The sequence below is a fragment of the Bison bison genome, unplaced genomic scaffold (genome assembly GCF_000754665.1).
Source record: "Bison bison bison isolate TAMUID 2011002044 unplaced genomic scaffold, Bison_UMD1.0 scf7180017864508, whole genome shotgun sequence".
NCBI lineage: Eukaryota > Metazoa > Chordata > Mammalia > Artiodactyla > Bovidae > Bison > Bison bison.
In genome coordinates, this window is record NW_011495064.1 from 15235736 (window position 1) to 15244699 (window position 8964).

Here is an 8964-nt window from a genome sequence, read left to right on the forward strand (position 1 = left end):
CCCTGGAGAAAAGCATGGTAACCCACTCCAGTATTCTTGCCTGGGGAGTCCCATGGCCAGAGGAGCCTGGTGGGCTATAGTCCCTAGGGTCACAGAGTTGGACATGACTGAAGCAACTTAGCATGCACGCACTGGTTCCTTTTTTGTGATTATTCATTTTGAATGACATGAGTTCTTCCTGGCCTAGCAACTTTCAGGGAAGTTTAGTTGGGGCGGTTCCTGGGCTAACAGGTATTTGCCCTGAATCTTAGTGTAGCTTCCTACAACACAATGTGTGTGTGTGTGTGTGTGTGTGTGCGCGCGTGCATGCACATGTGTACTGCCCACAAGAATGCACTGTCTGTATGTTTCCTATTCAATGCCATCTCCTCTCCCTTCTTTCCCACCACAGCTGCATACATTCGCACTGTGGTACCAACAAGGGCCTGGGAGGTACCTCTCTCCAGCTGTGGCACCCTATTTCCATTGTCTCAAACTAGAACGGTTGGCTTTTGCCTTTCATGTGTCCCAGCTACTTTGGAAAACAGTTTTTGTCTGAGATCTATAGCTGGATGCATCCTATTTGAGGACCTTTCTGGATACCTATACATATTTTAACCAAATGTGCTTCTAACTTAAATTTGTTGAGAATCTGATACATTTGTAATTAGTTCCATTATTTTATTTTATGTATTTATTTGTTTCCATTTCTCTATGTTTCATCTGTTTGAGAAGATTTTTTCCCCTCATTTCTTTTTTCCCTCTAATGATTTTGAAACAGCATACTCTATTTCATTTCTTTAGTATTTAAATTTAAATTTTGTATATGCTCCTTAACAAAGCCAATGTCTCCATCCTTTTTCTGAACAGGATATTAGAATACTTTAATTCCAATCACTCCTTACACTTCAGTTACACTCCTTACACTATTATAGTCTGGCATTTTCCTTTTTACATTTAACTCCAAATATTAAACAATTTTATTGTTTTATATAATTGATGACTATTTAGAACAACCTACCTGACTTTCTTGGCTCAAAATTCATGCAGAACTTCCTTTTCAGGCTATTTTCTTTTTCCTGAGTATACCCCTGGGAAGTTTCTTTAGTGAAAACCTATTGATGTTAAGTACTCCTTTTTTGAGTGTCTGAAAATGTCTTTTATTTCATGTACTTCACCTTTCATTTTGAAAGACTATTTTCCTGGACATACAATGCAAAGTGGACAGTGATTTGCTTTCAGCATTTTGAAGATATTCTGTCATCTCTGGTTTCCATCGATGTCAGGTTACAATCTATCGTTTCCTTGTATGTGATTTGTCTTTTATTTTATTTTTTTAAGTTTTAAATTGTATTTTATTTTTAAACTTTACAATATTGTATTAGTTTTGCCAAATATCGAAATGAATCCGCCACAGGTATACCTCTGTTCCCCATCCTGAACCCTCCTCCCTCCTCCCTCCCCATACCCTCCCTCTGGGTCGTCCCAGTGCACCAGCCCCAAGCATCCAGTATCATGCATCGAACCTGGACTGGCGACTCGTTTCATACATGATATTATACATGTTTCAATGCCATTCTCCCAAATCTCCCCACCCTCTCCCTCTCCCACAGAGTCCATAAGACTGATCTATACATCAGTGTCTCTTTTGCTGTCTCGTACACAGGGTTATTGTTACCATCTTTCTTTTATATCTGGCTGTTTTTAAGATCTTTACTTCATGGTTGGTGTTCTCAGTTTTACTAGAACATGTCTAGGTATTATAGACTTGATTTTTACTTATTCTGTTTAAGATTGGTTATAATTCCTGAATCTGTGAATTTATATCTTTAATTCTGGAAAATCCATTCTCTCTTAACTTCCATTATCTCTATTTTCTTTTGCTGGGACTCCAGTTAGATGCACAATATACTTACCCTTTTTATCTTAAACTCTTTCATACTGTCCATATCTTCACTTCCCTGCAGATTTTTGGCTAATTTCTTTAAGTCTTTTTTCCAATTCAGTAATTTTCTACATCTGTCTCTAAACTTCTCATTTACATTTAGCATTCCATTTCAATTGCATCTTCTTCTTTAAAGAAAAATATGTAATTTGATTCCTCTTTAAGTCTGGTCATTTTTTAATAGTCTCTTTCTCTTTATTCACATTTTAAAATTTTTCTCTCATTTCCTCAAAAATACTAGACATTCTTATTTCTGCATCTGATGTTTTCAATATCTGTTGGTCTGATCTTACATTTTGTTGTTTTTGATGACTCTTATTCAGAGACTGGTTTTCGTGTGTGTTTAATGATTTGTGTGAGTTCATTATTCATTGGAAATTTATCTCTAGACTGTTATGCCCATGATTATAATTTATTATAGCTAAGGATAGAGATTAAAATCAGCAAAGGTCATATGGCTGGCCTTGGTTACTCAATTCCCAGTCCTTTCAGATATCAAACTGATACTCCATGTCCCAACACACTCGCCATGAAACACATTTTCAGTATAAACTATCTGGTGTGGCTTCAAGCCCCACATAAACAAAGACAGGCAGGATGTGTCCAACTTGTCCGAAGATCAACAAGAAAACAGACCTCAAACGACATTATAAGCCAACTAAATACAGCAGATACATATAAAACATTCCACTCAACAGCAGCACAATACACATTCATCCAAGTGCACATGAAACATTCTCTACAATAGAATATATTATGGGCATACTAATTGTATTATGTTTCATTTTATTGCTCTTCATAGATACCAGGTTTTTAACAAATTGAAGGCTTGTGGTAACCTTGCATTGAGCAAGTTTATCAGCATCATTTTTCCAACAGCATTTGCTCACTTAGTGTCTCTGTGTTACATTTCTGTAATTCTCACAATATTTCAAATTTTTCACTATTGTTACATTTGCTACCGTGATATATAATCAGTGATCTTTGATGTTACTATTGTAACTGCAAATGAGGTAGAAATAGCAAAAGAGTGAAAATTAGAAGTGGAAACTGAAAATGGAACTGAATTGCTGCAATCTCAAGATAAAATTTTAATAGATACAGAGTTGCTTCTTATGAATAAACAAATAAAGTGGTTTTCTGAGATGGAAACTACTCCTGGTGTGGCAGAGTTTGAGAAGATTGACTCCAATTTTGAAAGAAGTTCCACTGTTGGTAAAATGTTGTGAAATAGCATTGCATGCTAAAGAGGAGTCATTCATGAAAGTAAGAGTCAACTGATACAACAAACTTCAAATTTTCTTATTTTAAGAAATTACCACAGGCACCCCAGTCTTCAGCAATCACCACCCTGATCACACAGGAATCATCAACACTGAGGCAAGACCATCTTAGCAAAAAGAACATTCCAAGGGCTCAGATAAGGGTCAACATTTTCTTTATCAATAAAGTATTTTACAATGAAGGAATGAACCTTGATTTTTTAAAGACACAATGTTATTGCACACTTAACAGATTACAGAATAGTGTGAAGATTGTGCATTGAGAAACCAAAATATTTGTGTGACTCACCTTTTGTGATACTTACCTTATTGTGGTCATTTGAAACCAAATCTACAATATTTTGAGGTATGCAGGTATGTCACAGAACAAGCCTCAAAAATTTAAAGAGACTGAAATTATAACAAGTATGTTTCCTTACCACAATGAAATTAAGTTAGACATCAACACACCAGGAAATTTGGGGAACTGACAAATATGTGGAAATTAAATAACATACTCCAAAATAACCAATTTAAGTCAAAGAAGATATCACAAGAGAAGTTAGAAATACCTTGAGATGAATGAAGATGAAAAATCCAATATCTGAAAACGTATGAGACACAGTTTAAGGCCGTGCTCAAAGGAAAATTTATAGCTGCAAAAACCTATATTAAAGAAGAACAATCTCAGATCAATCATCTAACATCTGGGCCAGCAGCTCCACCTTCTAGGCCCAGCTCTGGCTTTGTTGGCCTGTGTACACACAGCAGCAGCCCTGCTGGCCTCTGTGCTGCCTTCAGTGACCTCACCAGCTTCAGAGTCATTTTTCCTTTTCTTTGATGAATAACATTGGCAGTTGAGTAGTCCTATTAGCCTGTTTCCACCTATAGAGTTTTTGAAGACCTACAGCCTTCTCTCAATTTGTCCTGTCTGTGTTCCCTTCAATCAAGTTGGTAGTGCTTTCTTCCAGGATAACATCCTCAAAAGCCTTGTGGACCTCCTGTGTATGTCGTGGGGATCAACACCATTAGATAAGAAGGTCTCTACAGATCCTTCCTGGATAAGCTCACCTCTACTCCTAGTTTCAGCTGGTATGACTGATTGGGACCCATGAGTCATATACTTATTCTCTTGTATAAAATGTTGCCCAGTCACATCCTTGGCCTTCTCTCCAGAGCAGGCTTTTCCAACAATAAATTTTCTAACTTCAGCATCCATTGCAATCTAGATAGGCCAAGAACATCTCAAATCATCAAGTGCTGGTTCCACTTAGCTTAATAAATCCTCAATTTATTTTATTCTTCTCATTTTTCTGTAAATAGCAAGGAGAAACAAGGCTACACCTTCAATACCATGCTAAAATCTCCTCAGTTCAATATCCAAGTTCATTGCTTATACTTTCTGCCCTCTACCCAATAGTAGAACACAATTCAGCCAAGTTTTCTGCCACTCTGTAACAAAGATTGCTTTCCCTCCAGTTTTCAAAATATGCTCCTCATTTTCTTCTGAGATCTCATCAGAAGCACCTTTAACATTCGTATTTCTATTGACATTCTATTCACTATGATATATGTACTTGCTAAGATGAGAGAATCTTTTCTCTACTGTGCTTTTCACTTTCTTCTGAACTCACAACAGAATCACCTTTAATATTCAACCCAGAACTTTTCTATCATGCACCTCAAAATTCTTCCAACCTCTACACATCCCTCAATTCCAAACCCAACTCCACACATTCAGGTATTTATTCCAACACTACGTTTTCCAGTACCAAAATCTGTTAGTTTCTTAGGGATGCTGAAACAAGTTACCACAAACTTGTTGGCTCAAAATAATAGAAATGCATTCTTTCATGGCTCTGGAGTCTAAAACCAAGGTCTGGGCAGCATTGGTTCCTTCTAGATTCTGAAGGAGAATTCATTCCATGCTTCTCTCCTTCTTTCCTGTGGCCATTTGTGCATATGGATCTAGTTTCTCCAATACCATTTGTTGTAAGGCTATTACTTTCCCCATTTAATTGTCTTGGTGTCTTTTTTAAAAGTCAAGTGTCCATATAAGTTAGAATTTAGTTCTGGACTCCAAATTCTATTCCATTGATTTTTATGCTTATTTTTATGGCAGTGCCATAATGTCTTAGAGAAAAAATGGCAACTGACTCCAGTATTCTTGCCTGGAGAATTCCATGGACAAAGAAGCCTGGCAGGCTGCAGTCCATGGGGTTGCAAAGAGTTGGACACAACTGGGCGACTTTTGCTTCACATACTGTCTTGGTTACTACAACTTTGCAATAAGTTTTGAAATTCCAAGTATTAGTCCTACAACTATTGTTCTTCTCATGATTGCTTTGGCTATTATAGATTCCCTGCCTTTCCACATAAATTTTAGGATTGCCTTGTCAATATCTGGGATTTTTGATAGAAATTGTGTTGAATCTATGGAACTTAGACTACTGCCATTTTTAACATATTAAGTTTTTCAGTTCATGAACACGGGATATCTATTTATTTAGATATTCTTTCATTTACTTCAACAATGTTTTGTAGTTTTCAGTATACACGTCTTAAACACTTCTTTTGTTTAAATTATTCCTGTTTTATCCTTTTTGATGCTATTATAAAGAGAAATGTTTTTGACTTTTATTTTCAGATTACTTATTGCTAATATATTGAAATACAACTGATTTTTATACTGATCTTGTATCCTGTAACTGTGCTAAAATTTATTATTAGCTCCAGCATGTCTTTAGTAGGTTCCATGTGGTTTTTTTATATACAAATCACGATACTTGCAAATAGAGAGAGTTTTATTCTTCAATTCCAGTCTGAATGTCTTTTATTTCTTTTCCTTGCCTAATTACCAGCTATAGACTTAATATTTGTGTCTCTCCCCCCTCTTTGTATGTTGAAATCCTAACCTCCAAGGCAATGGTGCAACATTAGAAGGTGCAACATTTGAGAGGTGATTGAGTCATGAAGTCAGAGCCTTCATGAACTGGATTTGTACCCTTAGAAGTGAGGCCTGAGAGGTTCTTCGCCCCTTCCGCCATGTGAGGACACAGGAAAAGGTCTGCTGTCTGCAGGAAGTGGGCTCTCACAGATGGAACCACCAGTTCCTTGATCTTGGACTGAGCCACCACAACTACGAGAAATTAATTTCTGTTACTTATAAGCCACCTATGCTCATGGTAAAGAATCTGATTGCCAATGCAGGGGATATAAGAAACTTGAGTTCAATCCCTGGGTAGGGTAGATCCTCTGGAGGAGGGAATGGCAACCCACTCCAGTATTCTTGCCTAGAGGATCCCATGGACAGAGGAGCCTGGTGGGCTTCAGCCCATGTTATTATTGTTGTTGTTCAGTCACTCAGTTGTGTCTGACTCTTTGTGACCCCATGGACTGCAGCATGCCAGGCCTCCCTGTCCTTCATCATCTCCCAGAGTTTGCTCAAACTCATGTCCACTGAGTCAGTGATGCCATCCAACCATCTCATCCTCTGTCATCCCCTTCTCCTCCTGCCTTCAATCTTTCCCAGCATCAGGGTCTTTTCCAATGAGTCGACTCTTTGCATCAGGTGGCAGGAGTATTAGAGCTTCAGCTTCAACATCAGTCCTTCCAATGAATATTCAGGGTTGAATTCCTTTAGGATTCACTGGTTTGATCTCCTTGCTGTCCAAGGGACTCTAAAGGGTCTTCTCCAGTATCACAGTTCAAAGTCATCAATTCTTCGGCACTCAGCCTTTTTTATTGCCCAGCTCCCACATCTGCACGTGACTACTAGAAAAACCATAGCTTTGACTATATGGAACTTTGGGTCCAGAAAGTCCACAGGGTCGCAAAAAGCCGGACGTGACTGAAGCAACTTAGCCCAGCACAGCACATAAGTCACATCGTTTACGGCATTTTGTAATAGCAGCCTGAATGGGTCAAGACACTGTTCCTAGCTGGAACACCCAGTACAGTGTTGACTAAAAATGGTAAAAGTGACACCTTTGTCTTGTTCCTAATCTTAGAAGGAAAGCAATAACTCCTTCACCATTAAGCAGTACATTAGGCATAGGTGTTCATAGATGTTCCTCATCAGTTTGGAGACCTTCTCTTCTGTTCATAGTTTGTTCAGGAATTTTATCCTGAGAAAAACTGGATTTTATCAAACACTTTTACTAGTATTTTGTTGAGAATGAGTTTGCACCTATATTCATAAGAGACTGACCTGTAGTCTTCTTTTCTTGCAATGTCTTTGGTTTTGGTATCCAGTTAAAACTGGCCTAGCTGCTGCTGCTAAGTCACTTCAGTCATGTCCGACTCTGTGACACCCCATAGACGGCAGCCCACCAGGCTCCCCCATCCCTGAGATTCTCCAGGCAAGAATACTGGAATGGGTTGCCATTTCCTTCTCCAATGCATGAAAGTGAAAAGTGAAAGTGAAGTCACTCATTCGTGTCCCACTCTTAGCGACTCCATGGACTGCAGCCCACCAGGCTCCTCCATCCATGGGATTTTCCAGGCAAGAATATCAGAGTGGGGCGCCATAAAACTGGCCTTAGAGGATGGATTGGCAAGTGTTCCCTCCTCTTCTGCTTTCTGGAACAGTTTGTGAATTGAATTCTAAATTTGTCTGATAAAATTAGAACCCCCAATTTATGTTTGAATTGTCTAGTATGCTTTTGCCTATTCTTTTTACAAAGAACTTAATGAGGTGTCATTTTATTCCAGAAAATGTGCTAAGTATTTGACTTTAAAGATTTTTTTAAGTCAAATACAATACCCCTGTCTTGGACACATGAACAGGTAACTACACCACAGTGTGCCTACTAACAAAGAAACACCTATGTTTTTACGAGGACACAGAGAAAGGAAATTTATCATTTCAGTTCAGTTCAGTCACTCAGTCATGTCCAACTCTTTGTGACCCCATGGACTGCAGCACACCCGTCCTCCCTGTCCATCACCAACTCCCAGAGCCTGCTCAAACTCATGTCCATTGAGTCGGTGATGCCATCCAACCATCTTATCTTCTGTCATCCCCTTCTCCTTCTGCCTTCAATCTTTCCCAGTATCAGGGCTTTTCCAAGGAGTCAGTTCTTTGCATCAGGTGGCCAAAGTACTGGAGTTTCAGCCTCAGCATCAGTCCTTCTAATGAATATTAAGGACTGATTTCCTTTAGGATGGACTGGTTGGATCTCCTTGGTGTCCAAGGGACTCTCAAGAGTCTTCTCTAACACTGCAGTTCAAAAGCATCAATTCTTCGGCGCTCAGCTTTCTTTACAGTCCAACTCTAACATCCATATATGACTACTGGAAAAACCATAGCCTTGACTAGACAAACTTTTGTTGGCAAAGTAATGTCTCTGCTTTTGAATATGCTATCTAGGTTGGTCATAACTTTCCTTCCAAGGAGTAAGCGTCTTTTAATTTCATGGCGGCAGTCACCAACTGCAGTGATTTTGGAGCCCAAGAAAATAAAGTCTGTCACTGTTTCCATTGTTTCCCCATCTATTTGCCGTGAAGTGATGGGACCAGATGCCATGATCTTAGTTTTCTGAATGCTGAGTTTTAAGCCAACTATTTCACTCTCCTCTTTCACTTTCATCAAAGGCTCTTTAGCTCTTCTTCACTTTCTGCCATAAGAGTGGTGTCATCTGCATATCTGAGGTTATTGATATTTCTCCTGGCAATCCTAATTCAAGTTTGTGCTTCATCCAGCCCAGCATTTTGCATCATGTACTCTGCATAGAAGTTAAAAAAGCAGGGTGACAATATACAGCCTTGACATATACT